The sequence below is a fragment of the Miniopterus natalensis genome, chromosome 5, assembly GCF_054644295.1.
Source record: "Miniopterus natalensis isolate mMinNat1 chromosome 5, mMinNat1.hap1, whole genome shotgun sequence".
NCBI classification, from domain to species: Eukaryota; Metazoa; Chordata; class Mammalia; order Chiroptera; family Miniopteridae; genus Miniopterus; species Miniopterus natalensis.
Genome location: NC_142085.1, coordinates 71,235,646 through 71,256,202, shown reverse-complemented (window position 1 = coordinate 71,256,202; position 20,557 = coordinate 71,235,646). Strand labels below are relative to the sequence as shown.

Genomic DNA, 20,557 nt, shown 5'->3' with positions numbered 1-20,557 from the left:
CACCAGCAACCCACATGGGTTCCAAGGATTCAGTTTGCTCCAATTTGAGAAGGGTGACAACAGGGGATACAAAACGGAATCGCATTAACACACTGCTGCTGAAGTAGGTCACACAGATTGTTTAACACGCAGTTACGAAATACGAGGCACAGGGAGGATATATCCTCACTATTTCGGTTCTCTGATCATCTCCAGGTGTATCACCAATTTGAAAAGAATTCAAATGTGATTGAGTGTACTTTTCACTTACAGAATTTTAAATGTATTTTTAAAATTTATTCAGAAAGTGCATCTGATTCTCAACATAAAGTCATCATATTGATTCGCAACATTAAAGTCATGATACTGATCCTCAACTAATGCCTCAGGCTGACCAAATTACTCTTAATAAAGTTTTCAGGTTTTAATATTTTTTACTGATCATTTCTGGCCATGGAAGGGATGGGGGGGAATATGGGAAATATCTAAAAGAAATAAACAAATCCAGTTAACTTTTGTTGTTCTACAAAACAGGAAAAAAAATAGGGACTAGTCAATAATCGTATAAAACTCTGACTTGCCATGCTCAAATGGGAAACGAAGCTAATTAACAAAGTACTGATTACAACAGTTTATATATTTATCCGTCACTTTTGATGGGGCCCTCTCATGCTTCTCAATGTGGAGCGTTAAATATCTGCTTCGATCAGTTGGACCTTGTCCAATTCCTTGTGGAATTATGTAGGGTACGCAGTATCTATTTTGGGCCATGTAAAAGTTCTTGGATGATTGCCATTAGTCATTCCAAAATACTAAAATGGACTAGTTTAATTACAGAGAAGATAATTCATGGATATCATTTTGGCAATGGAACAAGGGTAAAAAATAATCTCTCTCTATGGAAACCAAATACAACAAGGAAATTCTAATTAAATCACATGTATTACATGGACAGGAGCCACACTGTTTTGGTCATGGACATTTATTTTCCATCACCTTTATAAAAATAAAGTATCACGTTCCAGTGAAAGGTGTTTCTTCCCCAGAAAAAAAAAAAAGTAAAATTAATTTATCAAAATAACCATATGGACTGATAGATAAACACATTGAGTTAAACACACAGGTTTATTATTGCTTCAACCCAAAGCCCCATTAAACTACCACTGAAAGGATATAAACAAGCATAAAGCAATGAGCATAAAAATAACAGAAGAAAGGATTAAAATAGATGAGAGATGGTGCAGAATTGAGCCATCCTTCCAAATGTCCTGATCAAAAACCCTAGCATTATCCACAACTCCACTCTCCCTCTTTAATACTTATGTCCACTTCATCAGAAATCATTACAAAGAACTCTTAGCAAACTACCAATAGATGGGGGTTTCCTTAACTTGACAATGAATGTCTACAAAAACATACAGCAAACATAATACTCATTGGTGAAATACTGAAGTTTGCCCCAGAGTTTGGAAGGAAAACTAAGGTTTTTGCTAAAACCAAATCTATTCACTACCCAATTAAAGAATGAAAGAAAAAGGAGTAATACATATAAAAACTGGAAAACATGATTGCAAATGGAGAAAATCTAAATGTTTACTGGTAAACTGATAGAATGAATAAACAAATTTAACAAGGTGGCTAAATATAAAAATCATTTGTATTTACATATACTAGCAAAGTTCATTTGGAAGGTGACCATCCAATAAAAATTAAAACCATGTATTCTTGCTAGTCATACACATCTTTACTTTATAGGCCATACTCCTTATACTTTTGAACTTAATAAATAATCGTGAATAACTTTGTGATATCTCTAGGCCATCTACATGGCCCTCTTGCCCCTTTCTATGCTAACAGGCTTGCAAACATCTGAGCTAACAGAAAGTGACCAAAAAATAGTAGCAATAAAGTTGCTTAGATACTAGGAATAAATATACATAAACTGTCCTCTGTTCAGCATGAATAAACAAAGATACACACAGTGCAACACAGAAAGCTAAAATTGTGCATTATAAAGATAGCAGGACTTCTGAAAAGTCCAAACAGCTGTGAAGTACACTTAGCACTTGGTCAAGGCTATTTTATACCACGAGGTCTTCTCATTTTGCTCCACTGTTAATAACTGAAGATTATGTTTGCTTTATACCTATAATTTGCATTGTTTTAGTACCATACACAATGTAGCTATGTTAAATCTATTTTTAACTATGTTAAAAGTAACATTATTCTATGAAATCTTGCATCTGCACAACACAGATGGATCTAAAGGGTATTGTTCTGAGTGAAATAAGTCAGACACAGAAAGGCAAATGCCATATGATTTCACTTATATGTGGAATCTAAAAGACAAAATACACAAACAAAACAGAAATAAACTCATAGATACAGAAAACATTTTGATGGTTGCCAGATAGGAGGGGGAATGGCTGAAAAAGGGAAACGGATTACGAAGTATAAATTAGTAGTTATGAAACAGTCATGGGGATATAAAGTATAGCATAGGAAATACAGTCTATAATATTATAATAGCTATGTACTATGTCAGATGGATACTAGATTTATCTGGGTGATCACTTCATAAGTTATATAAATGTCTAATCACTATGTTATACACCTGAAACTAATATAATATGTCAGCTGTAATTGAAAACTAAAAAATTCTTTTGAAAAAACTAACATTATTCTAAATAAAACAAATGACTACTTTTTTATTTTCTGAAGTTTGAAAATATTGAGGGGTAAAGGTTTCAACTCAAGAACATTATAGACTTCTACTTAACTCAAAATTACTTAAAAATCTAATTTCTTTTTCTCTATTTTTAAAAGTCTTCAACGTTTTTATCTCTATACCAAAGAATTTTGTACATACCAAAAAATATGATATTTAATGCAAAAGTAAAAAGTGAGCTAAACAATTTTCTCTTGAAATCCTAATTCTTAAAAATTAAAGCTGAACATTCATTAGAAAACCAGTTTTGAAAACTGCCAAACCCAGATCAATGTTAAAATAATAGAAAAGTCTGTGAATTCCAATTTTCTCTTCTTTGACTCAGTACTGGTTTAAGATTATTACATTTAGAAATTGGGTGGTGATTTCTTACCCACTGCTTTGCAAATTAATGTTACTTTCATAATTGTAGGAAGGTAAATGATGGATAATCCTAGGAATAACTCCAGCAGGACCTGGGGAATAGCCACACTTGCAGATAGACAAGTTATTTTCTTCTATTTTTCAAAAGGATATTGAGAGAGAGAGAGAGAGAGAGAGAGAGAGAGAGAGAGAGAGAAAGAGAGAGAGGAAAGGAGAGAGGCAGTAAGGGAGGGAGGGTGGGAGGTGCAAGAGTTCCTGCATGCTATTATCTAGGTGTATGGATATAACATACATGGATATTACATATATTTACCTTTAATTCAGTCTGATTGGGCAAGAACCCCAACATCTCTCAGCAATGCACAGCCTCTGGCATCAGTGTTCAGCCCTGTAGCAGATCCCTGGCAGGTTTCATGGAATCTTGCCTTACGCAAATCTAGCTAACACCCCGCCAGAGATCCACGCTCACTCCTCACCCAGATATTTTGGTGTTTACCCTCTGTGCACCTTCCTCTTCTCTGGTACCCTGTCTTGCAAATTCCAGCTACTTAAAACAGCCACAAACTCCAATCTCTGCCTCCAGAAATCAGCAAGACTGCGTATCTGCTGTGTTTCCCGCCCTCGTGCAGTGGCAAGAATCTGTCATAGGCAAAAGAATTGGGGCAATAGCAGGGCTCACCTCTTATCTTTCCTTAACGACTGTGGTCTTGTGGTGCCTGTTCTTTAGTGCTTAGAAACACCATCTCACACATTTACGTTTGTTTTTTAGTTGTTTTTAGTGAAGGGGCAATCCAGTACCTGTTGCTCTGTCTTGACTGGAAGTGACAGTCTCCTCTGTTTAACTACTGGTTTTATTTACTAGTTATGGAAATGTTAATGCTTTCTTCATTTTCTTGAATCAATTGTGTTTCCAGGAATTTATTATATTTCCTGGCAAAAAGTTGCTCATAATATCTTCTTGTTTTCATTTCAATGTGTGCACTCACTCCTAACATTATTTTTTGTGGCTTCTCTCTTTTTCTTGATCAATTTCATCAGAGGTTTGTCAAATTTACTAGCCTTTTCAATGAACTAATCTTTTGTGCTGTGTGGGTCCCTCATATTGAATGTTTCTCTACTCTGAGCAGCTACCAAGGAAGCTCTGATAGTGAACAAATACCTCTCTAGGCCCCGACACTTCAGAGAGGTCAAGAGAGAGCAGCAGCTCAATAAGGTGAATTGCTGAAGGTGAGTCTGAGGTGTAACTGGGTTGATATTTTCTGATTCCTTCTATAATTTTGCTAGACAGATGTTTCTTTTCTGATTTATAAATGTGACACTAGACAAAGAGAAGCTTAAAAATTCACAAGTCCTTGTTCAAATACTATGATCTTTTGATTTTATGATTCTATTTTTTAATGTATAGCTACTATTTTAATGAAATAAAAAAGGAACCAACAAAGTACTTCTAAACTGTAATTAGCTAATGTGGAAAATAACACTTTACAAAGCAAAAGAGGCTTAAAATCAAAGAACAACATTTTAAACAGGAATACTAAAGGGGTTATTTTATTGATTTTTCATTAGTTTTCCAGATTTCCCATGTCTCATATTAGTAATATGTATAAATAACTTAAAACAACTTCTAATGAATATGTTGTAAAGCTCAATTTCCCCTCTAAGCTCAGGGAGAAATATTCAATATGACAGCAGTTACCACCAACGTGGCCTTCATCTTTGCAACCCAGACACTCCACATTACCCTACTTATAAAACCTGAGTATGTTACCCTGCTTGCCTTTGCTCACTCTGTTCCCTGCATCAAGATTAGTCTTCTTGTATACCTTACCTTTCCTTCAAGGTCTATCTTGGATTTAACATTATAGTGAGTTCTTACTTAGCTCTGTCCCCTACTCTCCAAAGCCAAGTCTGAAATAATTTTCCCATCTCAAAACTCCTATGGTCCTTTGTTCTCACTTCTTATCTACAGATGCTCCTTGATTTACAATGTTGTTACCTCCCAATGAACCCAGCATAATTTGAAAATATCCTAAGTCAAAAATGCATTTAATACACTTAATCTACCAAACATCATAGCTTTAGCCTAGCCTACCGTCACACACTCAGAACACAATATCCAAAAAAACGCTAACAACTTAGTACACTGTAGGTTATTGGCTGTTTACCCTCATGACCACATGGCTGAATGAGAACTGGGGCTCACTGCCACTGCCCAGCATCACGAGAGTCTATCAAACTGCATATCACCAGCCCAGGAAAAGATCAAAATTCAAAATTCAAATTATGGTTTCTACTGAATGCATATTGCTTTCACACCATCATAAAGTCGAAAAATCATAATTCGAACCATTGTAAATTGGGGACCGTCTGTAGTTTGTAGTGCTTTGGGGTTTGTTTTTATCAAGACTTTATTTTTTTAAGAGCAGTTTTAGATTCACATCAAATTGAGTGGAAAGTGCAGAGATTTCTCATATATCCCTTGCCTTTATACATGGGTAGTTTACCCCACTATCAACATCCCCCACCAGAGAGGTACATGTGTTATAATTAATGAACCTACATTGAACTATCATTATCACCCAAAGTCCATAGTTTATATTACAGTTCATTGTTCATGTGGAACATCCTATGGGTTTGGACAAATGAATAATGACATGTATCCATCATTATTTGTGCTTTAAGAGGGCAAAGAATAAATTTGCCCAGGACACACGGAAGCTGTACAGAGTGAGCAAGAACACGGTTAAACAAATATCTACTCATAAAGGTTTGGTTTCTACTCTCTATCATTTTCTTCAGATATATGAAGACTTGTATTGATGGGATTATATAAGGAAATCTGTCAGCTGTTGCCACAATAATTAACTAGGCTCTACCATTTTCAACTAAACTCTTCACCACAGCAAAAGCAGCAATATAGAAGCCTTCCTTCTAAACAGAGTCAGCTCAAAGTAAGACTAAGAGTAGACAAATCGGTAGCCTTCTGCCATTCTTTTTGTCTATGTCTCCTTCCTCCATTCCGCTCTTCAGCATATTCATACCACCATGAGGGACTGCCTCTTGAGGGCTATCATACCTAGCCAAGTGCATATGTCCCCAAACCTTCCCTTCCCTGCATCTTCCCTGCATTCACTGCACTTCTCTGAACTGCACCCTAATGGGCAAATTGTTTGCTTATTTGATAAACTACCCTCAAATGACTGCTTGTAAATTATAAGCTCACAATAACAAATCATACCTATTTCCAAGATATTACTGATATGAATGACTCATTATGTGTGGGCTTCAAATTATAAGAATATGTAGTCTTATGTCCATACAACAATTTAAAGTCTGCAAAATTTTAAACCTATATTTTGTGTACTTCAGATCTTTTAAACAAAAGAGCCCCAAAGCCATTTCTGTTCACTTTCCATGCCCCAAAGAGCAGGAGCATGTTACTGTAAAAAGGAGACCTAATTAGGTTCCACCTTCTCAGTATGTGGGATACAGAGACCAGACCCAGGCCCACTGGCTACACAAACATTTTGCTAATACTTGAGGAAACTTACCAAATGATAATATAAGTGAAAAAAATGTTAAATCCCAAGTCATAGGGACCAAAAGCTTTAAAATGAGTTAGCAAAACATATGACTCATGTAAGAATCTATTTTGGAAGATTTCCAGAACAATTCAGAAGAACAGCCAGGAAAATGATTACCTATTGGAGCAACTTTTTAACACCAATAAATTTTGTTTATTTTAGTAGTGAATGCCTTTGAGAACTTTTATGAACTGTGATTTTTAAACACACATACACACCCTTTTTATTGCTCTTCCCACAAACCTCTGTTTTCTTTAAATCCTCAGTCTTGCCCTCCATAGTTTTACATACCACTCCTTTTCACAAGCACATCACGCTAAGTTTCTAAAGGGTTACTCTATTTCCAGGTAGATCTACTTCTCAGTCCCACCTAATCACTCCACTGAGCAAACACCTGGACTTCCTACATGAGCTTTAGCCTTGCTCTAAGGGCAGTTGAAAAAACGCAAAAATTGCTTTCAGCATATTGTAACTAACTTGCCATCTTCCTTTCTGCCTTCTGAAAAAATACCCCTTCCCCAACTGAGTACCTTTCCCCACTCTTAAAATACTTTGTTTTTGGTCATTAGGAGAAGAAATACAACTTGTTCTTGATGACTAATGGGGGTAGTATTGATGCTTTTGTGTTCAGCTAGTTATTAATAATGGGATAGGAGCAAAGGGAGAAGCCAGACATTATAGGCATGTCCTTTGGGCAGCTTTACCAGGAAGCTGCAACTTTGCACTCCCCAGGGAACCACTGGCCTATTCCCTGGAAAACATTGGGGGAAGGGATCCAACAAAGGGAAGACAGACACATGCCCAGTGAAGTTGGGGTGACATAGTTGGGGTACTTGCCTGTCAGTGACACCTGGGAACAAAGATCATTGGCCAGAATGAGCATGGCCACTGCAAGTGCAAGAAAGTTTGGGAATACATAATCTCCTAAACAAAGGAGTTCTCTCTCTTGCACTCTTGGCTTACTCTTGGCTTCCTTGTATTCGCCCATGTTTCCTTCATAGCCATGTGGACCTGCAGACCCCATATGCAATGGACAGATGGACTGCAGTAGAGAAACACAAATTAAACTAGTCTGATACTGTATAAGACTGGGCAAGACATGGGAAGAAAATTCTGGACACTGGCTCTGATTTAAGCACTGCTAAAGGAAAATTGAGACTTTTTCCGTGTCAGGGCTGAGGGAAATGAAACCTTATAAACTCAGGGGTTTGATTCCACAGAAATAAAGCTTTCTATAATATTGCATCCTCCCATGTGAGTCACAGAAAATTCTTTTTCTTGGGATATTGCAAGAAATCCACCCCCACTAGCAACCAGGGGGAACAAGGACCTCTCCCTTCCATCAATAGTATGTTATTAACATTTTCAAGGTAGATCTAAAACATTACACAATTTGATTTTCTAAACAACAATATTAAAGTAGATATTATTTCTATTTTATAAGTGAGCCTCACAGGACGCAGCTAGAATTAAGATTAGGAACCAGGTCTCTGGATTCCAAATTCAATATTTTTTCCATTATAATCTTCCGTTCTATCTTATTCAAGTTTTTTTGTTCTCTACATGTTTCTCTATATTGATGAATTATAACATCTGGCTAATAGGAGGGCACTTTGTTTCTTTTTCTATAGCACATACCATAGTTTAAGTAATATTTTTAAATAAAGCATGTATCTGACAAAATCAGAGATATTGGATTTATTTTAGTAGGTTATTATATTTTATAAATGAGAAACTTGAGCCTCCAAGAGGTTAAGTAGCTTATCTAATTCACACAGTACGTGGTGGAGACAGGATTTAAACCAAAGTCTGACTCCAAATTCTATGGTCTTCCCACGAAATAAATCATCATACCTTCCTCCAGGGTTATCTCTCTGGCAAATTCTACCAGAAGCAAATTTACTTTGTACAAAAAACTCAGTCTAAGACTATCCTGATTAAAAGATCATGATCAGTTCCTGTTCTATTGTAAATCTGAGGCAAAGCTCATATTCACTTAGCAATACCTACCTGTTTCCTTTTGGATACTCACAACAATAACAGTTTTTTTGGGAAGAGTCCAATTCTTTAGCCTCCCTGGCACAATGTCGGATGACTCAGGTCAGACTATAGCAGCTCCAAACAACCCCTTCTAAACAAGACCCTAAGAATGTCAATAACTCAGGTACTATTGTTCTCAGATGACCTTGGGTGAGGTCATGACCACTAACAAGTATAAAAAAATTAAGTGATACAAGACAGGGAAAATTAAGGAGAGGGCTTTTATTGCTTTCAGACTCAAAACAAACAAAACAAAAAAAAAAAGAAAGAAATGTACTAACGAACTACAGCATAACCTGATAAATGATAGTCTTCCTTCAAATTAAACTTATTTTTTTTCCTCTTTTGATTAGAGAAAAATGCAAGATAAGACCTAAAATTAGTGACCCTCTGAAGTCCTCCAGGAAATGTTTGTTTTGTCTCATGTATAAAACCCAAACTAGTATTCAAAAGAACTTGATGTCCCCATTAAGAATGATAAAGACCACAGTAAACAGCTGGATGGGTGCTGATAGCATGTTGTATGGAGGCATTCTTTACCAGCCCCTTGAATTGCTCACTTCTGAAAAGAGGAAAACATTTCCTGCCTTAGTGCATATCAGAGGAAGACAAATAGTCTGGAATGACCTCAGAAGATTTAGCAGTTTTCCAAAAAACTTAAACAAGTTTGCTCAAAGCTTCAATTAACTGAACATTTGCCAAACCACTTGGAAAATTTCTGCATTCAGGAAGGAGAAAGAGTTTTACCATGAGAGGTATTCTCCTTAAGAAATCATTACAACCACTGAAAATACTGTTATCATTAATTGTATGAGAGATTATATCAAAATTTTCAGTATGCTTCTCCAATTCCCCTCATTCCCATACCACTATAATTTTTTAAAAGTAAAGCCCGTGATTTACTGACTTGTGTAATCCCTGTAGCATTTAACATATTCATTCATTCAACAACAATTATGCTTAACATTGTTCCAAGCATTGGGAGATAGAATAACATATGATCCATGGATATTTCTTAGCATTTACTGTTTCTGGCTCTGAGCTAGAAAATGGAATATGATGGTGAACTAGAGAGTCAACCATCCTACCTTCCAGGAACTGTCAGTCTAGTTCAGTGGGTCTTAATCCTGGCTGTGAACCAGAATCACTGGGGAGCTTTTAAAATAGACCACTGACAAGACCCCACCCAATACCAATTCAAACAAAGTCACTGGTTTGGAGGTAGATGCAGATAATAAAACAGAAGATTACAATATAAATGCAATGATTGAGAAAAGTAAAGCATATTTTCAAATCATATAGAAAGTACACACAACCCAGATTCAGGTCTGAATAGCATGTTTTACATGATCTATCCATTAGCCTTGGAAATAAAGGGAATAGGGGCATTCTGGACAAAAGGAGTATGAAATTCAAAGGCAGAGAGCCACATTTCTTATGTAGTACGGTGAGTGATATTGCTTTTTTTATGAGTATAGCATGTGAAGCAAAGTTCAAAGAGAGAAAGACAACCACAGGGACTGAAGAGTAGATAGAAGCCAGAGCAAGAAAACCCCAGATTCTTATGCTGAGGATGTGGGTGTTCATTCTTGAAATAATTAGAGATTTGGAGTGTTGACTTAAGAATTTTTATGAGTTTATTTGAGCCAAACTGACAATAATCGCCAAGAAGCAAGATCTCAATGGGCTGAGAAAATTTCCCAAGAATGGCAGTTTTACAGCTTATTTTATCACTAGAGTCAAAGGAAGACACGTAAAGAGGGTTGTGTAAAATCCATTGGTGGTAAACTAAGGGGAAAGGAGAAAACAAAATGAGGGGAGGAATCTCTGGTATTGGATTAAAAGTAAAACTGAGAGATACATACTCTTCTTTTACATTGGTGGGAGCAAGAGAGTTAATCATAATACCATCTCTACAAAACCTAGAGAGAGTAGTCAGGGAATAAGATAACAGTGAAGGGTTCTGTGGCCCCTTCTCTGGTGTGGTTGTGCCCCAGGGGGTCTGGAAAATGAGATTACTCTGACCTTTTAAAGGTGTACATTATTTTAGGTGCAAAAAGACAACAGGCTTATTCAGTTAAGGTAAAGATTGAAGAGTGGGAGAAAAACAGAGTTTCCCCTACCCTCAAGGCTCTTCTGGCTGGTCTAATAATCAAATAGACATGAGACAAATTAGCAAAAGAACATTACCAAATTTAATATATATGTATGTATGGGAACCCTGCATACATGAGTCAGAGAGTCCCACATGCAGGAGAGTTTCAGAGACAGAAAGGGGATTGAGGTACATAAGACATCCTGAGCTAGGGATTAGGAAATGGACCTTTCGGGCTTCAAAGGGCCATTGCTGGAGGATAAGAGCAGGTGTTTAGAAAATAGAAGTTTGCCCTGCCCTACAGATAGGTCAAAAGAAGTTATCTCTGATAATAGCTTATTATGGTCAAGGCCACTAATTCAAATTCTTTCAGGTAGTTGGGGAGGGGCAGAAGTTTCTCTTGAGCCTACAACTAACGTTGCTTTTAGTTCAAAACAATCTGCATACCACAGAGGCATATCTTGTGGTGACTCATTCTAGACCCCGTAGAAGATAGAGGCCTAGGATGTGACTACTCGCCACGACCTGCTTTCAGTTAGCAATTTTTATATTCAGACCAGCCTATGTGGTAACTTTCAATCTCTGAGCCGCCATGCTGGCTTCCCCCGAGCCTGTTGGGTTTAGTATGCGGCCCCATTTTCACCCACAGGGGGAAATTTAAATGAGAAACTAATGTGATCATTACCCATTCTTTTACTGCCAGGCCATGGATACCTAAATTTTGCTGGTCATGAAACAACTACCCAGTAACCACAAACTGTGTCATCTCTTAATCACCAGAGGAAATCAACAGTTGATCTGCTAAACCTATCTGTCATTATCCACTTTAATATATGTCCAGCTTTCTTTATTCCCCTTCCAGGAAAACCAGTCATTTGCCTCACTCTTAAGACTTGCCCAAGCCCTGAGGTGTGGCCGAGGGCAGTTAACAACCCTGTTCCCAGGTACAGGACCAATCACTGGCCAATGGAAGGAATGACTGGAGCTGTGCACACAGGCCTCCAGTGAAGAGGGGAGCTAAATATTCTAAAAAGGAGTTTAAAGCATTTGTCTGCTGGCTTCCTTGATAAGGCAAGAGAGAAAATCATTTCTATTCCATGGAAATGATGGTAATTTACACTTTTTTTCAGACTCTCCTATAATTGTCTCCATGGGTTTCATGAAGCCAGACACGTTTTCTGTTATTTAGAACCTCTTATTTCTCCCCACTATTTATAAAATAGTGAAAAACGGTTCTTACAAATAATGGGAAAATTCAAATACAGTACCTGCTTGTTTGGCTCAATATTTTGATTTGATTTAAAAATCAATAATTTAGTTTAATTAAATGACGGACATTTTATTCCCATGTACAAAGAACTCAGGAATTGCGCCCTACCTCCCACACCCCATCTGGTCACAAGAGATAATGGCTGCATTGACAAGGACTATCGTGTTTCCAGTTCCTGCCAAGGGTAGCTTCAGAAAGAGAGCAGAAGCAAAAGCCTCACAGTATTATTTTGATTTTAAAACATTTAAAAATAAATAACCAGTTATTGGCCTCAAGGGTCTTGTCTCTGCAAATGGAAACCTTGGGAGGAAGCAGTTTGATGCTGGTGAAGCACCAGGTTGGCCAGATTAAAAGGGACCAAAGACAACAGCCCAAACGGGAGTGTCGGCCCTCTACAGCGACAAGTCAGCCACGTGTTCTTCTCCCATGTGGCTCTGCCAGTTGCCTTCTGGGGTCAGTGCTCACTGGAGACAAATTTGGGTATTGGTTTCCTTTTGAGAAAAGTCAGAGAACAGAATGCTGCATCCTACAACATACATAGTAATGACAACTACTGTTTACTCCGGTCTAGGCACCACATGAGGTGTTTTATATTCATGCTCGATGTCCCTGGACGGTTGCCTCATCCATACATTGCAAATATAATGCCTACTGTTACCAGCATCGAAAACAATGACGATAGTGGAGGTACATCCACAACAGGTGCTCCATGTGTTTCCTCCTCTTATCCCCCTATTTATCTTCATCTACCTAGTATTTGCACTTATTAGGTTAATTAAACTGACTCAATATTGTCTTAATATGTGAGGGAAAATCTCTTCAAAGCCCCACTAAGCACACTGACCTTTTTCTATAACTAGGAAAATACGTCTCTTCTTACTTCATTCTCCAAACAGCCTGTGAACGCACATGTGCACACCCATGTGCTGACACGCGAGTTGCTCAGTCCTGTCCCAATTAATAGCAATGAGCGGAGCCAGGCAGCATCAGTATAAGCAGTTTCGTTCAGAGCTCCCCAGTGCCCAATAATGAAGCGAAATGTGTGATGTCTTCATTGCTGGTGAGCAGCAAAGCTGTTTTCAGTGTTACAGTGGAAACTATGCAATTTTCTAAGAATAAGATGAGCCATGTCAGAAAATAAGAAGTCCTTATCTAATCTGCTGCTCAAAAAACATTGTGATATCCTCCTGAGGCCAATATCTGGTTATATGATTCCCAAGAAAAACATAATCATAATAATAAATTTAAGAAATAGATACCCTTCATTATTAGCCCAATTTACAAGTCTTCAGGAGGTCATAGGTCACTCCAGACCCACCCTACTCTCTATGGGAAAAAGTAGAGAACAAAGTAAATTCTTTCACATCCATCTCAAATTGCACAGTGATAAACTTCAAAACACTCTAAAAAAAGAAAAGCAAAACAAACACAAAATAAAATATTTCAATGATGGAACTTATTTATTTACTCCTAAATATATTTCCCTGATCTACTTGTTATACTGTGAATCAGTAACAGGTGCCTTAAATTTCCAAGAGTTTTGAATGTATGGATTTTTTAGGTTGCCAAATAACTACCTTTGTTTGTTACCTCCCAGTTCCAGGATCTTTAGTAATAAATTTTGCTGGTAATGAAGAATCACTTAACACACGCACACACACACACGCACACATATCTGGTGGAACTTTTACAGCATGAGGTTGTAATAGGCAGATGGGTTCCATTTTATGAGACTCTGCCACCAAACTGATGATGTTGACCCACTGCTCTTTCATATTATTCTAGTAAATACTTGAAATGGAAATCTTGGGATCATAGATCAAACATTACAAGGTTAAAAACATTACAAGGTAAAAACGTCATGAGCCTCAATTAGAAATTATTCTGCTTGGTTCATATTTTCCATTTGAAACTTTTTTTAAGAGTCCCAGTTTCTCGGAGGTTTTTCTCAGGAGGCTAAAATGTTATGCCTAACATGTTATGCCTAAAATGTTATTCAAATAATTCAGTAGGAGCAGAGTTTGTCCCAATAACATCACCATCACTTTAAAAACCAGAGTAAAAATTATTAATAAAACAGTTAAATAAAAATGGAATGTCTCAAATTATCAGGACTGTTCAGAAATTAGATCTTAGAGTAATTTACATAAAATATAAGAAGTCAGTTAACAATCGTTGGGTGTTTTCAAAGACCATATAGGTTTTCTTTTGTTGCACAACAAATCACCCAACTTTTGATTAAGGTGCTCAACCAACCTTTACTTAATTCATCATTTTGCAGGTCAGCAATTTGGGCTAGGGTGAGCTGGGTATGTCTGGTCACAACCAGACTCACTTATGCATCTCAGTTCCTGGGGTTAGTAAAGCACTGGCTAGTCAAAGATGGTGTAATGAGCAAAAGAATGATTTCCTCACCCCTACCCAAAGATGTCCATATCCTAATTCCTGTAAACTGTGAATATATTACCTTATAGGGCAAAGGTAGATTAACATGGCAGATGGAATTAAGGTTAATCAATTCATCTTAAAATAAGATTAACCTGGATTAGTTGTGTTGACCCAATATAATAACAAGGGTCCTTAAAATTATAAAAGGGAGTCAAAAAAGGAGGTCAGAGTAATATGAGGTGAGAAAGACTCCACCTGCAATTGCTGGCTTTGGAGATAAAGGAAGGGGCCATAAACCAAGGAATGCAGGCAGCCCATGTAGTTAGAAAAGGTAAAGAAAAGGATTATCTTCTAGAACTTCCAGAAAGGAACAAAGTCTGGACAATACCTTGATTTTAGCCCAGTGAAACTGGTGTTGGACTTCTGACCTATAGAACTGTAAAATAATAAATGGGTGTTTTAAGCCAATAAAATTGTGATAACTTGTTGTAGCAGCCATATAAAAATAGCAGAGATCATCTCATTTGGGACAGTTTGTCTCTGCTCCATATGTTCTCTCATCCTCTAGTAGGTTATATCTCAAGGTCTGTTCAGATGAAAGATAGGCAGAATCCAAGAGACTGAGTAGGTAGAGAGCAAGGCCTATTGATATCTAAGCCCCAAATTGACATACCATCATTTCTGCCATATTCTATTGGCCACAGCAATTTACAAGGCCAACCCAGATTTAAAGAGTAGGAATATAAATGCTACCTCCTACTGAGAGGAACAGCCCAGGAGCTCAAATAAAAGGAGGAAAGAACTGAATCTACTCTTTCAAACAGTCTAGCACAAAGACCAGTCTACCACAAAGACTAAAAGCTTCACATCTCACTATGATATTTTTTTAGGAACTGAGTTTAAAATGTGAACAATAATATCTTAAAGACAAAAATAGTATGTTGTATACTTTTAAAAATTTATTAGTTTCAAATTGTAATACTATTTATCTTTCTCAAAAAGTTAAATCCTATTTTTTCATTTAAATTGAGTTGACATTATTCAGGGTGTCTAGTTATCTAGACATCTGAAGCACAGTTGTCTGATGGAAATATAATGAGAGTTACATATGTAATTTTAAATTTTAAGTAGCCATAAAAAAAGGGAAATAAATAAGGGAAATAAACTTTAATAGCACATTTTATTTATTTAACCAAATATACCTAAATATTATCAGACACTATGTAATTAATACAAAAATATTCATGAGATATTTTGCATTTTTTTCATATTTAGTCTTCAAAATCCAGTGTGCATTTTACACTTCTTAGAACATCCTAATTTTTGCGTGTGGAAATGTGTCCGCTCCTCATTCCTTTGGGAGCAGGAATATATCCATGACATGCTACAGTAAAAAAGGAGTTCTCAGGGCTGCCAACCTTACAACAGAGATTGATTAGTAGTATATTTATCCTACATTTAACAAAAAAAAGAGCTTCCTAATTTGTATTAGCCTCATTTTGAGTGCTCAATCATTCCATATGTCTAGTGGCCATCACACTAGAGAGATCATAGCTAAAGGTTTCAAGGTAAGCCCAAGGCAAAATTGTAAGCTGCTAGAAGTTTGTTTGCCCTTAGTGCTCCTCTTCTCTCTTTTCTGCATTGGGGCACCTTCCTGCTTCCCCTTTCAAGGCCCCAGTGATTTGCTGCCAATGCTCCTGCTCTGGGAAAACAAGAGAGAATAGGGCATGGAGATACACTGTGATTCAAACAGCTCTGGGTTTGCAACCTAAAATGCCATTTACTGGACCTTATAACTCAACTTAATCTGAGCTTCAGATTTATCATAATACCTATCTATCACACTATTCTTCATAGAATTTTTGTGAAGTTCAAATGCAATGATATATATAAAGGCATTTAGCGCAATGCTTGGCAGAGTATTACTATAATTTTGTTTTAATCATGTCTGCCAGGAGGAGACAATGCCTAATATTAAAACAATGGGCTGCTTTTAGAATTTCAGGTGGTGATCACAGGCTGTAGACTTGAAGGGGTGGGGAACGTCCGGCCCACTGGCCGTCTGGCCCTGCCAAGGCCTCACCAGAGAGAAGGAGTTCCAGCCAGCAAATTAGGGGTGGGTTAATTAAATGTCTGACTAAATACAGCAGGCTAATATTTAAGTTAATAATTTTGTATGGCTCTCAAGTGATGTTATAAATATCCAAATGGCCCTTGGCAGAAAAGAGGTTCCCCACCCGTGAGGGTATTCCTTCAGAGGAGAATTAATCAGGCATATAAACAGATGGTGGGAAAAGGTGTTAGAGAACAGGTATCCTGTGAGAGTCCTGTATTTCTAAACTTCTCTCCCGATATTATAAAAGAAAAATTAGATTTTAAGAAGCCATAATTTAAAATCAACATAAGATAATTTACAGTTATTTTCATTGTGAGGACATTTTTCATCAGAGTATGGCGTAAACGATAACTTATGGTGTGTGTTTTTAAGCCAAGAGGCATACCAGTTTTCCAAAATTAGGCAAACTATAATCTGACTAAATATGGCAATGAAAATCAAAACAAAAAAAGACAAACCTTACAGTTTTTCCTATGAGGTAGACAAATCTAAATGCTGCTACATGATACCAGCATAGTTCATCCTGTCTTAGTGAATCACCGTCCTTCCAAAATGAACAAAAATACACAATTATTAGCTTCCCAGAAAACGAACACAGTATCGGCAAATTAATATTCACTTTGTGAGTCAGTCAGAGTGTTCTCTGATTTTCCAAGACGTACACTCACAATTGCAAACATACTGTCTTTGGCCTTCAACCCACTGACTGGGCACCAAGTATCTGACACATGTAATAATGGGGCAAAATGGTAAGTAGGTGAGTGAGGAGCACTCATGGGCTAACTGGGCAGCTGGGCAGACACTGGAGTATCTTTCTAAGTTACTTGGTGTATTCATTTCTTGGGGCTGCTGTACCAAAGTACTACAAAGTGGTGGCTTAGAACAAGAAGCATGTATTGTCTCAGAGTTCTGGAGGCTAGGGCTATGCTCCCCTGAAACCTGTAGGGGAATCTTTCCTTGCTGCTTCCAAGCTTCCAGTGGGTTACTGACAATCGTTGGCTGGCAGTGGCATAACTCCAATCTGTCTGTCATCACATGGTGTTCTCCATGTGTGTCTGTGTCTTTACATGGACATCTTCTTATAAGGACACTGACCTGTGGATTAGGAGTCCTCTCTACTGGAGTAGAACCCCTCCTTAACTATACATTTGCAATGACTCTATTTCCAAATAAGGTCACATTCTGAGGGACTGGGGGATAGAACTTCCAACGTATCATTTTGAGGGACACAAATCAACAAATACTTAAATCAGGATTTGAATAAAATGGTTGAGAGGCAACGTAGTACAGTGGTTAAAGACATGGATTATTGAACCCTTCCCAGTCTACATGAACCCAGGTGAATTCAAATCCTAGCTTTCCTGCTTAGTGTGTAATCTCAAGAAAGTTACTTAACTACAGATGCCTCAGTTTTGTCCATATGATGACAATAGATGGTTGTCTGAGGACTGAATTAAGATGCAGAACGCCTAATTAGTGCCTATCACATAGGACTAGGGTAAAAGTCATTACTAATTATTACTTTTTGATGTTGTGAACTAGCTTAGATCCTCACAGCTATTCATACCCAAAGTTGCACTTCTACTTTTCACAGAGGCAGCTATTCTGCTGCTCTGTTTTGATTTTGCTCTTAGAGTTAGTTGTTTTTCTTTCAAAATTAAATGACTCTCTTGTCACTTATGCTTATGGTATGTAAACAGCAAAGCTTTCTGGAGAGAAATTTGTCCAAACATATCAAAACCTTAAAAATGTTTATAACATTTGACCCAAGCATTTTATTTCTAAAAAATTATTCTAAATAAATAAAGATGAATGTAAAAATTCTGCTACAAGTTTTTTCTTGTACTCTTGTTTATAATAGTAAAAAGCTATTTCTGTAATAACTGATTTTTAAAAATCACGGTCTATTAATATAATCAAATATTACCAATCACTAAAATTTGAATTTGAAATCATTTTGAAAAGAAAATATATTCATTATATATTATTCACTGAAATAAGAACAAAATTAAAAATAGCAGCACTAGTCAGTAGATTTTCTGCAATGATAAAAATGTTCTATCTCCACACTGTCCAATATGGTAGTCACTAGCCATATCTGTAACCAAACACTTGAACTGTGGCTAGTGAAACTAAGGAACTTGGTTTTTAATTTCATTTAATTTTAATTAATTTAAATTTAAACAGATGTGGCTCATGGCTACTATAATATACAGCAAAGTTGACTTTTTTGCTCCTTCTTTCTTCATTTTCCTTTAAGTAAGTCTCTCTCCAGACTTGTTGAGAGCAGGCTGACAGTTGGGTGAGGGTGGGTGGAGGGATTGAGGCAGTAAAAAAGAGTCAGAAAAAAACTCATGGACATGTACAACAGTGTGGTGATTGCTGGGGGGGGGGGAGAAAGAGTAGGGTATAGGGGAGATAAATGTTGATGGATGGACACTTGACGTGGGGTAGTGAACATACAATATAGCGTACAGATGATGCACTGTGGAATCGTGCACCTGAGACCTGTATAATTTTGTTAACCAGTGTAACCCCAATAAATTCAATACAAAGAAAGAAAGGAAAAAAAAGAAAAAGTAAATAAGTCTCTCTCATGTCCCTGTCCCTCCCTCTAAACTCCACTTTACAAGTAATCCCCCCTCTTCCTCTGTTTTTTCTAACCAGTGTCATCTGCTCTCAGGAGATAACCTAATAATAAATCTTTTTCATGGTGTAATGAGATTTGATGTACTACTAGTTTTGTAAGTATTTAGAATTTAACCAAAATTTGATCTACGCCAAAACAATCTCATGAGAATTTTACACATTAAGCTGAATATGGGGGGCAGTAAATAAAATTAATATTGACCATACAATAAAAGACCTTCCATACTCACATTTTAAAACATTAAATGTTGCTCTGAGGACAAACCATTAGACTTATTTAGTGAGGACACTAACATGCTAAACTATAAAATATAGAGCAACTGCAACTTTGCTGAACTGGTTTATTAGCTCTAACAGTTTTCTTGTGGATTCTTTAGGATCTCCTCTATATAGGATCATGTCACCTGTGAATAGAGACAATTTTACGTCTTTTCCAATTTGAGTCTTTTTATTTCTTTTTCTTGTCCAATTGCTTTGGCGAGAATTTCCAGAACAATGATGAACAGCAGTGGTGAAAGTGGGGATCCTTGTTCTACTCCTGATTTTGTGGGGAAAGTTTTTATTCTCTCACCATTGAGTATAATGTTTTTTGAGTATAGATTTTTTGTTTATAAATACCCTTCACCATGTTGAAGTAGTCCCTTATATTCTTAGTTTTCTGAGAGTCTTTATAATAAAAGGGCGTTAGACTTTGTAAAGGTGAATTACTTCCAAGTCATTAACATCCTGTAAACAGCACCTAGTGTTGAGCTTTGCATAGTCAACAGTTTTATAAGTATTTGCTGAGTTTGAAAACAGCAAACACCAAAAACCTGAAATCACATGTCAAGAGACATTCTTTGATAAATTTTTCTAAGAGATTCATTTGGAAAGGCTGGCTTTTTTCCCCTCACACAAGCCTTGTAATTCACATAGGAGTTTTTTTAAAATTACCTAGTACACTAAATAAATTTTAAAATATGTAAAAAGTTAATTCTGACACCTAATACCACTAGTAAATATAGTTTCTAAGAACACCCCTGCATTTAAACAGGCTCAGTCAAATGAGGGCATAGGGAAACAAGGCCTCTGCCTGAGCCTTCTGTACAGAGTATTTGCAGCTCAGTAATCCATGCCAAATATAAAAGGTTCCTCGAGAGCTTGATGTCAAATTTGAATATCTGAGAGTTTTCTCTAATTAGATCATATGACATATATTTTTAAAGTCGATCAACATCAGAGTAACATTTTGCATAAGGGACTCTGTGGCTTCCACCAGAAGTCTATATTTTTCCTCCTGGGTACATCTGTGGCATTTCTTGCTAGGTACGATGGCCCCAGGTATGTTATTTTCCTTTCAGGCATC

At 36.9% G+C, this 20,557-nt stretch overlaps 1 long non-coding RNA gene and 1 other non-coding gene across 4 annotated transcripts in view; one reads left to right on the top strand and one right to left on the bottom strand.

Moving 5' to 3' along the window:
• LOC107531004 (uncharacterized) overlaps positions 1-20,557 on the bottom strand; it is a 151,928-nt gene that overhangs the window by 63,531 nt on the left and 67,840 nt on the right. The window lies entirely within an intron of this gene.
• Positions 15,771-15,907, top strand: LOC148093128 (small nucleolar RNA U109). Its single transcript, XR_015714647.1, has one exon. It is a non-coding gene; the product is annotated as a small nucleolar RNA U109 (small nucleolar RNA).